Source organism: Rhinopithecus bieti, unplaced genomic scaffold, assembly GCF_001698545.2.
Source record: "Rhinopithecus bieti isolate Rb0 unplaced genomic scaffold, ASM169854v2 scaffold_19722, whole genome shotgun sequence".
NCBI lineage: Eukaryota > Metazoa > Chordata > Mammalia > Primates > Cercopithecidae > Rhinopithecus > Rhinopithecus bieti.
Window position 1 is genome coordinate 1224048 of NW_016809905.1, and position 17029 is coordinate 1241076.

A 17029-nucleotide genomic window follows, 5' to 3' on the forward strand; every position below is an offset into this window, starting at 1 on the left:
GTGTCATGAAGTCCTCCGAAAATATTTTGACATATAAGCTTCTATTAGTGGGTCAATGGGGAAGGGACAGTTTGTAGACAAGGAGTAAGGAAAGACAGATAAAAACTGAAAAAGATTCTGGTGCTCAGGAGAAACTGAAATTCTTACCCACAGCCAACTACCTGATTCCTTCCTCTTAGCTCATCATAAATGGGGCATTGAAAGGAGCTGTAGATTTGGATAGACCAAATTTTATGGTTTCATGTTCTATGTTACAAAAGTACAACCCCTTCTTCTTCCAATAATGGTCCTTACCCTTCCCGTCTTCCTGTTATATGCACACACACACACACACACACGCCACATTTCAGTAAGTTTGCATTGTTCTGGGGGTGAAAAAGGTAAGAATTTAAAGTAAGCCCACATCTAAGTATTATTTCTTCCCTAAAACCAAAACAGAGTAGGTAACACCAATTATGGACCCTTCCTTTTTTTTTTCCAGCAGAAAAGGAGCTGACCATGATCAAATCCATGTTTTCAAATGAACTGAAAAAGGCATCCAGCACCATTTGCAACCCATTTATTTCAGTTCCAGGTTGAGAGCCCTGGGGCAGTTAGCAGGACACATGATTGTCAACTGGCAATAGTTGGGGTCTTACTCAATTTTAATACCAATCTCATCTGATTGTAATTACTCCACCACTGTCGTGTTCCCCCACAAAATGTTTTTTAAATGATATATTTATTCACCAAATCGAATATCATTACTGAGTTCTCTCCTTCATAGAAGGAGAGAATAGGATGACTATTCTCTTTGTTAATGTTCACAATCAAGATCTTGGGATGAGAAGAGGCCCTTCACCAAGGAGTTTGAAGTATCACAGCGTGTGGGAAGGTGGGAACAAGGACACCCATTCATTTCCAGCTGAGATACAGAGAAGTGAGTCATAGAATTTGAGCCCTGCTCTCCTGACTGCCCAGCCAGGGACACTGATTTCTATAGCCCCTTTACTTAACCCTGCCTCTTAAGCATAAAACGTTCTTCTAAACCTCTGAGTGTTTTGTGGGTTCTGAGTGCTTTGCATGTTTTAGCCAAGTTAACCACTTGTCTGCAAATACTGACTTCCTATGAATTCTTTGGAGATTATTGAGTCAGAAAGGAAAAATATAGCCCCCAATTCCCAGGCTTTTAATGCCTTAACTGCGTATTGAAATGAGAGGTTCTTCACAAATTTATATTCCCACTAACAAGATTGCACATAAGCATGCATTAAAGTATGTACGAAGAAACCCTGTGTCCAACGGCTCATGCATATGAAGTCTGAACATGGGAGTCTGCAAGTTGCATTCATCAAGTCATTTTGCAGAGTCAGATCCTGGATGGAAGAGCTCACAGGCTCTGCCTTCCAAGTCCTGGGTTCCTAACTGGTGGTCTTACGCTGGGGTCTGTGAGGAGACCAACCCTGGCTTCCAAGAAGACCACATCCCATGGACTATCAGAAATAGACACAGATTTGGGTGACAAAGGTGGCTCTGCATTTGCATTTTATTTTTGTGTTCTTGTCAGTTCTGAGATGATTAACATTAAACATTTATTTGAGAAACAACAGGCAGAAGCAACAATTCAAACATGTATCATATTGTAGTCAGGCGAAGGAACCTTTAAAAATGAACTTTCACAATTTTAACAATGATTTTTCTCCCACATTTTCACTTACTTATTTTCCCAGCCATATTGTCTGTTCCATTAGGTGAAGAGTCTAACCAGGTCGAATATGTGGGTGAGAACAATGTAGAATATATATATATATATTTAAGTGGGGGTTGAAGGGACTTTTCCCCCATCCAGTGGAAGGGCTTGTGGTTGCTCACAGACTCAGGGAGGTAACCGAAATCCCTCACAGATAGGTGCACTCATCTACAAAAAGCAGAAGGTCAACAACAGCAACAATTTTGTGGTTGTTCATTTGCCATTTATTGTTCGGCACAGACACCTCATGAGCACCAGGTGGCGATGTCCTCTCTCAGAGCAACACCAAAGACTTCAAAACACTCCAGTTAAAATAAACAATCCACATTAGGACATTCACCTGCCTCTCCCAGAACCCCCAATCTAATGCCGGGGACCACAGAGAAGGAAATGGGTCAGGGGTCCTTCCTTGTACCACATGGGCATTCCCCCAATTCTCTCATGCATACAATAGTGCATCACCAAGACAAGTACTTTTGACCAAGTATAAAACCACAGAGACGACCAAATTTTACAAAAATGGAAAGAGAATGAAAACACAAAGGCACCACAGCCACAAATACACACTTAACCTTTCAGGGGATGAGCACCTGATGAGGTTTGTCTCCACTTACATTTGCCATCCCTGGAGACTCTGGAAGGGAGAAACTAGGCTGCTGGTGCTAAGACCATGAAAGGGAAGGCATGGAATCCCCTACTTGGGCCGGGAGAACACAGCAGGGGTTCTGGCGGGAAAATACTCTGTGTTAAGGTAGTGGGTGCACAGGGCTCGGCTGGCAGGGTTCTCACTGAAATCTAGACCGCACCTTTCCAGGCTGGCACAAGAGAAAGGGTAGAGGAATGCTCCCTGCCTTGCCTGGCACAGTGTTAGAAAGGAAGTTCAAGATCCCTACTGCCCAGAAAGCCACACAAGAACAGCACGAGAATGAGGTAGCCCCTACTGAGCATCTGCAGAGAGGACGAGAAATTGGGCACAGATATAATCAAAAGCCCAGGGGAAAAGGCTTGACGGTATGAAGACGACCTCTCCAAGTGGTACTGCCACGTGCACGGCGGCTCCCTTTCCATCTGGAGTCCTCTTCCTTCTGCTCCCGGCCACCCCCTTCCCCACCTATACCTTCTTCTCCCTGATGTGGGGAAACTGATCTCTCCCCACTGCCTAATTCCATTGTGAAAGTCTGTCTTCTTTTCTTCCCCACCTGCTACTGCCTCATCGTGTCTTTCTTCCCAAGAACCCTCAGCCTATTTATTCACCCCTCTGTGGCCATCTTTCGGTGGCCTAGAAGTCCAGCAGATACTTGACTAGGTAGCTAAACAGAGATGGCATGAGACTGTCCAAATTATCTCTGGTAACCTGGCAATGGGCAGCAGTGTGACATCAAACATTGTAGGGGTGTCTCTTTTATTTAGCTCAGGTGTTTCCTTACTAAGTGTGGGAGGAAATTGCCCTGTGGTTCAGTAAGCTCGAGACCATTATCACTCTGGAGGTACTTAGGGAGTCCAAAGCAAATAATTGTCTCATTGATTTGTACTTTTACTACCTCAGAGGCTTTCTCTGTCTGGCATGGGAATACTTCTACCCAGTTAGTGAAGGTATCCACCCATACGAACAGAGGCTGGATGTCCCTTATCCTTGGAATATGGGTGAAATCCATCTGCCAGTCTTCCCTTGGGTCGCCTCCTATTCTTTGTGTTCTGGGGGAAGAATCTGTTAGTTGGCGTTATTTTTAAGGCAAGCCTCACAAACATTAAGTACCTGTTTGATCATTTTAAATAATTTTTTACCTATTGCCATCCTCTGAGTGTCACCATCCTGAGAGCTGAAAGCTCTTTCCCTGAGAGGTGGCCCATTATATCTCCACAGGAGAATACTGAGGTTTTTTTTTTTTCTTTTATGGAGCCCTTCCAGATCAGGGGGACCTCAAGTGTATCAGAAATATGGGGCGCTCTTGCTGCCAATTTAGCTTAGTCTGCCAACTTATTTCACTCGGCTATTTTATCTCCCCTTTTGGTGGCCTTTACAATGTATTACTGCCACTTCCCATGGAAAGAGGATTGAGAATAGTAGCCTGTCAATTTCCTGATGGTGTTTAATGGGAGACCCATTGGCTGTGAGGAAGCGTCTCTCTTTCCAGATAGTGCTATGGGCATGGATAACTAAGAAACCATACTTAGTATAAATATTAACTGCTGTATTAGTGTTCTCTAGAGGGACAGAACTAAAAAGATATACATATATATATATATATATATATATGATTTTCTTATTAACTCACATGATCACAAGGTCCCACAATAGGCCATCTGCAAGCTGAGGGGCAAGGAAGCCAGTCTGAGTCCAAAAACTGAAGAACTTGGAGTCCAATGCTTGAAGGCAGGAAGCATCCAGCATGGGAGAAAGATGTAGGCTGGGAGGCTGGACCAGTCTAGTCTCTTCACATTTAGCCACGCTGGCAGATGATTAGATGGTGCCCACCCATATTAAGGGTGGATCTGCCTTTCCCACCCCACTGACTCAAAATGTTAATCTCCTTCGACAACAGCCTCCCAGATACCCAGGATCAATACTTTGGATCTTTCAATCCAATCAAGTCGACACTCAGTATTAACCATCACAAGTCCACCACTTGTCAACTTGAACCCATACACATCTCCTAAGATCATACATAATCTTCAAAAAGGACAATAATAAAGTCATAATTACACCTAACATAATACAACTATCCTTCATACAACTGGAAGTGCACCTATCCCCAACCCAAATACTATTACATAACGTTAACAGTACTTAAATCCTGACATGAAGTCAAAAAATCTTATGTCACATGATAAAGGAAAACTGAAATGAAGATATTTTCTTAGTACAAGTGTGTACATGCACAAACATGTTTTAACAAAAGAAGGAGGAAATCATAATGACAACTACAGTCCTCCTTTCTGCAGCTGATCACATGGTCGTAGCTGATATTGATAACCACCTTCTTCTACTACACATTCTGTATTCCCTTTGCCTTCAGCAAACACCTCAGCAGGTTGTGGTTTCTTTTCCTGGTGGAGCAAGCCAAACCTTTACTTCTGAAAGGTCTGGGACATTTGTAGTCCTGTCTAGATTGGACTGTTATAGTTTTCCATTGACCTTAATCACAGGGTATGGTAATACTAAGAGAGGCCCTAATGGATCTCATGTATTCCATGCATACTCTTCCTTACGTCCATTGTAGAATAGTAGACTGATTTCGCTTTGACAGTCCGAGATAATCATCCCAGCCAACACTGTAACTCCCTTATCCTGTTGACTTAAAAGTAGGAGGAGCCCAAAGTGTCCAGGTGGCAATCTTAACTTCCAGTTTAACGGAATCATTGTTGTGTCACCTGGTGACAGCGTTCCGCCCTCTGGAACTAAGACCTCTAGGCCAGTAGAACATAATGTTGCAGAAACAGGAAGCAAACATTTTGCTAGTGAACACTAGGGGTGGTGGTGAGTGGTGCCATTTCCACTTTCACCCCTTGATTCCTGGACCCGTAAATCTTGGCTATGGGAGAAACATATTGGGTGCTGATTCAGAGCATACACAGCCTTCTGGAGAACTTTGCCTCAGCCCTGCAAAGTATTGTCACCTAGTTGACATTATAATTGTGACTTCAAAAGGCCATTCCAGCATCCTATCAATCCAGCTGCTTCAGGATAATGGGGAACATGGTAAGACCAGTGAATTCCATGAGCACGAGCCAACTGCTGCACTTCTTTAGCCATAATGTGAGTGCCTTGGTCAGAGGCAATGCTGTGTAGAATAGCACGATGGTGAATAAGGCATTCTGTGAGTCCACAGATGGTAGTCTTGGCAGAAGCGTTGTGTGCAAGATAGGCAAATCCATATCTGGAGTAAGTGTCTATTCCAGTGCGTACAAACCTCTGCCCTTTTCTTAATGGAAGAGGTCCAATATAATCAACCTGCCACCAGGTAGCTGGCTGATTACTCTGAGGATTGGTGCCATATCGAGGGCTCAGTGTTGGTTTCTGCTGCTGGCAAATTGGGTACTCAGCAGTAGCCATAGCCAGGTCAGTCTTGGTGAGTGAAAGTCCATGTTGCTGAGCCCATGGGTAACCTCCATCCCTGCCACCGTGGACACTTTGTTCATGGGCCTATTGAGTGATGACAAGGGTAGCTGGGGAAAGGCTGAGTGGGGTCCACAGAACTTGTCACCTTATCCACTTGATTATTAAAATTCTCCTCTGCTGAGGGCCCTGGTTGGTTAGCACTCACATGGGATACAAATGTCTTCACAGTTTTGACCACTGAGAGAATTCCATCCACACACCTCTTCCCCAAATTTCTTTGTCATCAATTTTCCAATCATACTTCTTCCAAGTCCCCAAATAGCCAGCCAAACCATTAGTTACAGTCCACAAATCAGTATATAATTGCACATCTGACCATTTCTCCTTCTATGCAAAGTGCACAGCCTGGTGCACTGCTCGAAGTTCTGCCCACTGGGAAGACTTCCCTTCACTGCTTCAGAGGTGTCCTAGAAAGGAGCTGCAGTGCTGCAGCTCTCCACTTTTGGGTAGTGCCTGCATATTGTTTGTGAACCCAGACCTCAGTCTTCTCTTCCTCTGTCAACTGATCATAGGGAACTCCCCATGAGGCCATCGGTGCAGGCTTGGGGAGAGAAGGCAGGTGGCAGGAGTGGAGACCACGGGCATTTTAGCCACTTCCTTATGTAACCTACTTGTGCCCTCAGGACCTGCTTGTGCCCAGTCACATATATACCACTTCCATTTGATGATGGAATGCTGCTGTGCATGACCCACTTTATGCCTAGATGAGTTAGAAAGCACCCAGTTTATGAAAGGCAGTTCAGGTTCCATGATGACTTGATAACCCACAGTCAAATGTTCAGTTTCCTTGAAAGCCCAGTAACAGGTGAAGAACTGTCTCTCCAAAGGAGAATAGTATCTGCAGAAGATGGCAGGGCCTTGCTCCAAAATCCTAGAGGCCTCTGCTGTGATTCACCTATGGGGCCTGCCAAAGCCTCCAAACAGCAACCCTATCTGCCACTGACACCTCAAGCACCATTAGATCTGCTGGGTCATATGGCCCAAGTGGCAGAGCAGCTTGCACAGCAGCCTGGACCTGTTGCAGAGCCTTCTCTTGTCTTGGACCCCACTCAAAACTGTCAACCTTTTGGGTCACTTGATAAATGGGCCAGATTAACAAACCCAAATGAGAAATGTATTGCCTCCAAAATCCAAATTGTACCACTAGGCATTATACCTTTTCTTGGTTGTGGGAGGGGCCAAGTACAGGAACTTATCCTTCACCTTAGAAGGAATATCTCCACAGGCTCCACACCACTGGAGCCCTAGAAATTTTACTGAGGGCTGGGCACAGAGGCTCATGCCTGTATTCCCAGCACTTTGGGAGACTGAAGTGACAGATCACCTGAGGTCAGGAGTTCGAGACCAGCCTGGCCAACATGGTGAAACCCTGTCTCTACTAAAATTACAAAAGTTAGCCAGGCTTGGTGGTATGCACCTGTAATCTCAGCTACTCGGGAGGCTGAGGCAAGAGAATCGCTTGAATCCAGGAGGCAGCGGTTGCAGTGAGCCAAGATCATGCCACTGCACTCCAGCCTGGGTGACGGAGCAAAACTCCATCTCAAAATATAAATAAATAAATAAATAAATAAATAAATAAATAAATAAATAAAAGAAAATAAATTTTACTGAGGTGGAAAGTCCCTGAATTTTAGTTGGATTTATTTCCCATCCTCTGGCATGCAAATGTCTCATCAGTAAGTCCAGTGCGTTTGCTACTTCTTTTTCACTGGATCCAATTAGCATAATGTCATCAATATAATGGAACAGTGTGATATCTTGTGGAAGTGAAAAGCAATCAAGTTCTCTCCAAATAAGATTATGTCACAAAGCCAGAGAGTTGATATACCACTGAGCAGGACAGTATAGGTATATTGCTGGCCTTGCCAGCTGAAGGCAGATTGCTTCTGGTGGGCCTTATGGACAAGAATAGAGGAAAAGACATTTGCCAAGTCAATGGCTGCTTACCAGGTACCAGGAGATGTGTTAATTTGCTCAAGCAATGAAACCACATCTGGTACAGCAGCTGCAATTGGAATCACCACTTGGTTAAGCTTATGATAACCCACTGTCATTCTGCAAGATCCATATGTCTTCCGCACAGGCCAAATGGGAGATCTGAGTGGGAATGTGGTGGGAATCACCATCCTTGTATCTTTGAAGTCCTTGACGGTGGCACTAATCTCCACAGTCCCTCTGGGGATGTGATATTGTTTTTGATTTACTATTTTTCTAGGTAGAGGCAGTTCTAATGGCTTCCATTTGGCCTTTCCCACAAAATAGCCCTCACTCTACCAGTCAGGGAGCCAAGTGTGGGGGTTCTGCCAGCTGCTAAGTATGTCTGTGCCAGTTATGCATTGTGGCACTGGGAAAATGACCATAGGATGAGTCCAGGGACCACTGCACCCATTGTAAGTCAGACTTGAGCAAAAACTCTCTTAATTACCCGACCTCCATAAACCCCTACTTTAACTGTAGGACCACAATGATGTTTTGGGTCTCTTGGAATCAACCTCAGCTCAGAGCAAGTGTCCAGTTGTCCTTGAAATGTCTGATCATTTTCTTTTCCCAGGTAATGCACAGTTACCCTGGTAAAAGGCCAGAGGTCTCTTTGGGGAAGGGAGGGAGAAAGATTAACAGCATAAATTGTGGGTAGTGTAATAGGGTCCTTCCCCAAGAGGACCTAGCCTCCCCTTCATTCAAGGGGTTCTGGGTCTGTAAACTGGCTCAAGCCTGGAAATTGACTGAGAGGTTGTGATTCTCTACTTTTATAATTTGAATTTGTCTTTTTTTTCATTTGACCTAGAAGTTTCCTTTTTATATAAATTAAGTAGGAATGCAATAGGCTTCCTATCAATTTCACTTCTAGGAACACCATGATTAATTAGCCAGAGCCAGAGCGCTACATGAGTCAGTCTACTCTGATTGCTGCTGTGCCTCTGCTGTCCATTACGGTAGCTACACCCACCTTGCCTTTGACGGTTGAGTGCCACCACTTGGCTGCCACCACCTAGGGATCCAATTTTTCCCGTTGTATTTAAAATTTGTAGTTGAGTGACTGCAGTTCCCACTGGTAGATCTGACACACAGAGAAGAGCAATTACAGGGCCCTTCAAAGATGCAGATGCTTCCCTCACAAATCTATTTCACAAGGCATTGGTCCAGGGCATATCTTCTGGACCCTCCCAGCTGGGATGAGTAGGTCTAATGTGACTAATTTACTCCACCATCCCAATCTCCCTAAGCCTTTGAATCCCTTCCTCTACATTAAACCAAGGGAGATCAGGCATTTCCAGCTTGCTCATCTTTTAATCCATATTTCAGCCAACCAAGCAAATAAACTATTAGAACCTTTTCAGATTCCCTGAGCTGCAATATTAAATGCAGAGTCCTACTTAGTTGGCCCAAATCAATAAATTCAGCCTAATCCATCTCTATGTTCTTTCCACTATTATCCCACACCTTTAATATTCATTTCCATGCCTGTTCTCCAGATTTCTGTTTATGTAAATTAGAAAACTCAAGCAGTTCTTTTCAATTGTAGTGCACATCCTCATAGGTTACACTCTCAACCTCACCTCTAGGGGCCCATCAAGACTTTAGTCTAGTTATAGGTCTAGAAGCAAACAGAGGTGTTGGGAGTGGTTCCTGAGAAGGATCAACATTATCTTGCCTGGCAACCACCTCAGGAGAGGCCATCACTCTTCCCTGCAGCAGCACAGGGTTTATCTCCAAAAGTGTAAAGGCTGATGGCAGTATGGGTCAGGGAGGGGATGTTGCCACTACTGGGGGTGGGGAGGCTGTTTCTTCTGGCAAAGAAAGGTTTATCAGAGTTTGCAAACTCCATGTCCCCAGTTTCATCAGGGTCCTCCCACACATCCCCACTCCAGGTTGCAGGGTCCCATTTTTTCCCAGTCAATGCCCTCACTTTAACAATAGACACCTGGCCAGGTTGTGCATGCACCTTTCATTGCAGGTTAGCCACTTGCATGACAAGAGCATGTGTCTGTTTTTCCACAATTTCAGCTCTTTCTCTACAGGAGATAAGACTCTCACTCAGGGCAATCTTAGCAGATTGAAGGGTCAGCTCTCTCTTTTGAAGTCAGGAGTTAGAATCCCTGAGTTCATCATTTTCTTTCATCACTTTGTCCAGTGAACTTAGGGGCAACCAACCAGCTTCATTATGTTTCTTGGTTTTCCAAATATAGTCAAAGGTATTACGTATAGAGTCACTAAACTCCTTGCCTCTCATGAGCAGTGAATCAGGAGTGTCAAATGCATTTATTTTGCATAACTCTCTAAACAGTTCATGCCAAGGACTATCAGTGTTCTCCATACTATTAGAAGTGGAGTCCTTAGCATTTTCGAGTCTAATCATACTGAGCAGCCAACTCCAGAAACCCCTAAACCAAGGAAAGAACTCCATCCTTAATATTCTTTTCCTTTAGAACCATTCTACTCCCAGTACCAAAATCTGTATTAGCCACAGTTCTCTAGAGGTACAGAACTAATATATATGAGTTTATTAAGTATTGACTCACATGATCACAAGGTCCCACAATAGGCCATCTGCAAACTGAGGAGCAAGGAGAGCCAGTTTGAGTTCCAAAAGTGAAGAACTCTGAGTTCGATGGTGGAGGGCAGGAAGCATCCAGCATGGGAGAAAGATGTAGGCTGGAAGGCTAGGCCAGTCTGGTCTTTTCATGTTTTTCTGCCTCCTTTTTTTTTTTTTTTTTTTTTTTGAGACAGAGTCTCACTGTGTCACCCAGGCTGAAGTGCAATGGTGTGATCTCAGCTCACTGTGACCTCTGCCTCCTGGGTTAAAGTGATTCTCCTGCTTCAGCCTCCTTAGTAGCTGGGGTTACAGGTGCACACCACCATGCCCCACAAATTTTTTGTACTTTTAGTAGAGACAGGGTGTCACCATGTTGGTCAGGCTGATCTTGAACTCCTGACCTCGTGATCTGCCTGCCTCAGCCTCCCAAAATGCTGGGATTACACGCGTGAGCCCCTTCCTAGCTTCTGGATTTAGGGGATATTGTCTTTTGTTAGGGAATGAAGTGGGGTCCTTAAAATGGATTTGGACTGATGTGGCTGTGGTGGCTCAGCCAATTTTTCCCTGAATTGCCCAAACTTTTGGGTTTATAAAGACTCTGTCCTGGAGCCATAAGGATGATGGTCCCCATATGAGTTAAAATATACCTACCTAGCAGAGGAGTAGAACTTTCAGGCATGATTAAAAAGCCATGAGTAAACAAGAGGTCTTCCCAGCTACAACTAAGGGATTGGGAAAAGTATCAGGTTAAGGGCTTTCCTGAGATGCCCATCACAATCGTACCAAGGGAGGAGAGGAGAACAGAAATGGCAGCTCTGGTATTGAGAAGGAAGTTCGCCTTCCTCCCTTCGACCTCCAGAATCAGCTGGGGCTCCTGGATGGTGATGGCAATCTGAGATGTTGGAGCCGGGGAGTCGAGTCCTCGGACCTTTCAGTTTTGCTGGACCAATTGTGAGGCTGGCTCTGGACCCAGTGACCTGTACCTCTGGGGACAGTCTGCCTGCCTTCCAGTGGTACCCACCACAGGCTGGACAGGGTCAAGGTGATCTTCTCTTGCTGTCTGGGCAATTCTTCTTAGAAGTGCCCTGGTTTGCCACACTTGTAGCAATTAGCAGGTGCACCTAGGCAATCCTGGGGTCTGGAGTCCTGTAGAGCAGCTACTAGAGCCTCTGCCTTTTTCTTACATCTCCTCTCTTTCTCCTAAGCCTCCTCCTGATCTCTATTGTAAAAGACCAAGGTCATCACCTTTAGGTGGTTTTCTAAAGTGCTACCTGGTCCTATGGTCTGTTTTTGTAGCTTCCTCCTGATATCTGGTGTTGCCAGAGTAATAAATTTATCATTTAGGATTAGTTGTCTCTCAGCTGAATCAGGTGATAGAGGGGTGTGCTTCACCAAGTCCTCTCTTAGCCTTTCCAGAAAGCCAGAGGGATTCTCATCTAATCTCCGGTTGATCATAGTTTTGAGTAATTGAAAGGCTTAGCTCTAGTCCTTCCTAAGCCCTCCAATACGCACACCTGAAAGTGTTTCCTCCTCCATTCTCCCATGTTATCATCATGGTCCCATTTAGGGTCCTCCAATGGTAACGCTGTCTTTCCAATTGAATAAGGCTCCTTGCCTTCTCTGGCACTATAGGATGTACAAAGCTCATTTCCAAATTTCTCTGCAACTTGCAGGGAGGCCTGTTTCTCCACAGTGGTTAGGGTTTCCTTTAAGAGTAATATAATGTCCTTCCAGGAGAGTTCAAATACTTGGGTTAAATCCTGGAAGGCCTTTATATACCTGCCAGGGTCACCTGAAAACCTACAAAGAGCTACCTTTAGCTTTCCCTTTAGAGAAAAGGGGACCTGTGCCTTAATAGGGCCATATTCACAAGGCATTTCTTGTAGGGGCATCAGTGAGGCTTGGACTCAACTAGAACAAAAATTTCTATGATGGGGCAAGTTTAAGGGGGGACCTGGACAGGGTCGATAGCATTGACCAAGAGAACTGGCTTCATGGTCTGGTGCCTTTTCTGGGGATGTTCTAGGGTTTGTTTCCCTGATCCACTAAGACTGTCCTTTGTGGGGTTTTTTGATATAACCATTAGGAGGGCTGGGTGAACTTTACAGTGTTAACAGAGGTCTGGGTTATCCTGGGTGAGCTCCTATGAAATGTTGCAGTTTCCCTACTCCTTAATTTAGCAAGTTCCAAGCTCTTGTCTCGTGACCACAAAGAATAAGGTATGCAGAAACAGGAGGGTGGGTAAGGCAGAGTAGAGTTTTATTAAGTGACAGAAAGACAGCTCTCAGTAAAGACAGGGGACCTGAAAGTGGGTTGCTGCTGACCAGCTCATCCAAGGGTTTTTATCCCTTCTTTCTAGGGATGTTTTTCTCATTTGCATCTTACATAACCTCCTACTTCCAGGTTGCTTCCTAGTTCCACTTCTTACTGTGCAGGTGCATTGTTGTCCACAGTTACTCCATTGTAATTATTACCCATAGGCACCACAGAAAAGCCCAGTTGGGGGTGGTGGTGGTAAAACTGCAATGTAGATGTCATGTTCATGATATTATAATAAGCTGGGTCAAGTTAAGGACATTTAGTTGATTTATTGTGCTTGTGCCTAAGTTGGGACAGTCCATTCTGAGCAAACATCCTGGTATAAGAGGAAGTTCTTAACCACATCCCCACCTGCTAGCTACATAACAGGGGCAGTGCACATGCTTCCTTGTGGGCGTTGTTCTCTCCTGAGACTCTCCATCTCTATCTGCCTAGTCAGCCCCTAACTGCCTCCTCTCACAAAAGGTACAGTGACCGGTCCAAGGTCATGCAGAAAATTGGCTGGCAGAGGGGCCCAGACCTACATGAGGCCTAGGGACAGAACATTTTAAGGCCAAGGCTGGGCCCTTATGCCTGTGCTGGATGAAATCCCAACCCTACAATAAGAAGTTACTTCCTCTGACAACACCTGGGTTCACTGAAAAAAGAGGAGACAGAAAGCCTCCCACAAACCCGGCTCAGGATGATGTGTCTTGCCTTGCAGTCAGCTTTGCCCTCCCTCAGTGGGAAAAGGGGCCAAGTTCAGTACTGCCAGCAAACACAGGACTAGCCTGGTGACCGCTATTTACAGCTTGCCCTGGGGCCCAGGGAAAACAGCAGGGAAGGGTCCCACTGGGCCACTTTAAGAACATACAACCCCAAACACAAGGAACGGGTGAAGGGACTTATTTGGGAATGTCCAGCTGAAGGACATGGGTTTTCTTGGTTTCCATTCTGGGGCATCTGAGAGCCTGGAACTCTAGTTCATTGAGGTGTGGGGTGTATTGAGGAGGAACCAGTTCACAGGGCGACAGCCGCAGTGCCTCAGTTCTCAAGAAGAGGCCACATTCCTGGGCCCTTCCTCAGGCCTCTGGCACAGACACCTCACAGCTGCACACTGGCACCTGGGAGACAATGACCCAGTTTTTCTGAAATGATGATTGCTGTTCTGAAGATCATGTTCATGGGTTTGTGGATATACTGTTCATGGATATACTGACAAGTTTCGACTTCTCTATTTCTTTTAAGAAACTGTTTCAGGGAGTCCTGCGTTAGAACAATGTGGGTGCCCTTGCTCTGGGTGGGAGGAAAGCTTAGCATCTTGGTCCCAACTGATCAAGCTGAGGATGGACTTGGCCATGAACCCAGCATATGGTTCAGTCCCAGCAGGAATTTGCCAGGACAAACCAGGGAGGAAGGTTCAATCCTGTCTGTTGGAAAAGCAGCTGCCCACCTGGAGTTGTATATAGAAACGGGCTTCCAGTCACTCCAACTCTCTCCAATGTACGTGCCTGAGAAAAAAAAAACAAGTGAGGAGACTCACCTCGACTGTGTCAAATGGGTGTCCCCCAAGCATACCTGCCTCACCTGGAAGAGGAGAGAGGGACTCGTGACCTAAAGTGGCTCAGAAACTTGCAGTGTAGGGTGATGGATAGGATGGGGTTCTGGCAAGGAAGAGTAGGCAGGAGCTGCTGGAGGGGAAAGGAACATTGACCATGCACCTGCTGGGCACCAGGCACATCCTGTGAGCTTCTGCAATCCTCATGTCCAGTGGGGGTGTCTGTGTGTGTGTTTATGTATGTGCACATGACATCCCAAGGTCAAGCCAGCATCTGCCCAACTCAATGCTGGTGTCCTATCTTCGGGCTGCTGCTCTCTACAGTTGATTGGTCTGGGCAGCTGACAGCAGAAGTTGTCCCCTGGGAGGTTGCACACACTATTTATGAGATGTCCCATTGCTCCAAACGCCTGGCATGGACAAGAGGCTCCAGGGATGCTGGACTATGCGGTAAGACCCTCCCCAGATTTGAATTTTCCCTCAGCTGCTCATCAGCTCAGCGACCTCACAAATGACTCAGTGTCTCTGAGCCTCACTCCTCTTACCTGTGAAGGTTTATCTCCCTCCCCCAGGGTATTCATGGAGATTGAACAGGGTAATGGCCTTCTGGGGAGTGATCACCCCAGGTCCTGATGCACTAACTGATACCTCCATTCCCTTCCCTTCCCTGAATGGGAGTCACGTCAAGCAAAATATGTTTCTGAGTCTGGTCAGCGAATGGTGTGAATGCTCTGGTCAGCGAATGGTGTGAATGCTCTGATGAGGCTTCCTGGGCCCAGTCCAGCCAGAGCCCTCCGGCTTTCAGTGCTACAGATGAGGAATCTGCTGCCAACGTTTTTTTTTCTTTTTTTTTCTTCCTCCTTTGTCAATTATCTGTTTATTCTGTTGGGAAGCCTCCTTGATTTTATCTGTAGATTTCAAGAATGTCACCAGGAGATGCCAAGGGTGTATCTTTTTCTTTAAAGTAACCCTGCCTGGAACTCTACCAACCTTTTCAATGTGCAAACTCATGCCCTCTTCTGATCAGGGAAAATTTCTACTATTATTTATTGATCATATTCGCTATCTCCAGACCTGCTTCCTCTTCTCCTTCCCAAGCCCCTAACATTCACAGGTAGATGAAGAGACATCCACCAAGCCTATCTTTTCTTTCGTGACTTCCACCTGTGTTTCTGGTTTTCTGGGAGGCCTTTGTTTCCCAGAAACAATCTTCTTTTCCACTTGATTTTTTGAATTTTCTAAATTCGAAAATCCTGGTTCTAGAAGTTCTTTCCTTGGGCAGTACCTGGATTTCCCTGGGTTTTTGAAACCTAACATTTGCCCAGTATGTGCCCCTTGACTTTCCTTCTCCCTCCAGCTGCAGGTCCCTCAAGGCCACTCCATGTCCCCTACAGCCAGGTCCAGCTGTGGGGTCCCCTTCCAGTGGGTGCATGCTTACGCCTCTTGCCCCAGACCTGCCTGGGGGCAGTAACAGCCTTCAGCAACCTCTGGGACAGAGGGCAAGGGAAGGAGAGAGCGGAGAGACTCTAACCCTCCCTGTCTCTGTTGGGAGGCCCCACTCAGGACTCTTAACGACAGGAATTGATTCCCACTTTCTCTTCTGACTTGTTTTTGTAGAGATAAGGTTTTGTCAGGTTGCCCGGGCTGGTCTTGAAATCCGAGGCTCAAGTGATCCTCCAGCCTTGGCCTCCCAAAGTGCTAGGATTACAGGTGTGAGCCACTGCACCCAACCAAGTGCCTTTGTGAGAGACCTTAACCCCCTTGTCTCTTCTGCCGTGTGAGGACACAGGGAATCGGAAAGTGGTCCCTTACCAGACACAAAATTTGCTAGCACCTTGACCTTGGACTTTGTCTCCAGAATTGTGAGAATAAATTTCTGTGTATAAGCCATCCAGTTTATGTTTGTTTTTTTTTTTTGGTCACAACAGCCAGAATGGACTAAGACATCCTCCCTGGGGAAAGCCCCCACCTCAGCCCCAGTGTTTCTCTGCCTTCATAACCCAGCACCCACTGGAATGTCAGCTCCACCCGGGCAGGACCTTCTTTGTTCCCCCCACTGGACAGGCCTGGCTGTGAGTATGGTGGGATCTGCGCATGGGCCTGCTGGCTGACAGCCTGTCCTTCTCTGTGCTGGTGGAAAAGAGGGTTTGTTTCTTATTTCCAGTTTTCTAAAACATGTTTTTAGAATTACAAACATCAGAAACATAGTTCCTATCTGTAGGGCTGCAATGAGCCAGAGTTAGATGGAGCCAGGGAGACAGGAGAACACAGCCTGGCTTTCCTCCGGGTGTGGGGTACAGAGCCAGGCCCTGCCGTGCCAGCTTTGCCTCCTCCCAACCCAAGCAAGCAGGCAGCCCAGCCTCGGTGAGGGGATCCAGGCTCTGGTCTGTCTTGCTGTATGGTGTTGGCCACAGGTTCCACTCTCTAGACCTCTGAGGTTAGAGTCGGCCAGTGGGTCCCTGTGGGGCTGGCTCACTGCCTTGGAAAACAGCCAGGAAGGCAGATTTCCAGGCCCCACTCGAGACCTAAGGAATCAGCCCCAGGGAGCAGGTGGAGATGAAACCTGCATTTAAACTAGCCTCTTTAGTAGTTCTCAGGTGGCTGCGGGGACTGTGGGTTGAGGCCATCTCCAAGGATAGATTCAGGAAGATCCAACTCAGTTTTGCTTTTAAGTCTCAGCTCAGACCCCTCCTGGCTGCATAGACCCATGAGCCTTCTTGCCTCAGGTTTGCCATCTGTGAACCGGGCTGGGGAGGATTCTAGGGGCCGGTCCATGCACAGAGAGGACCT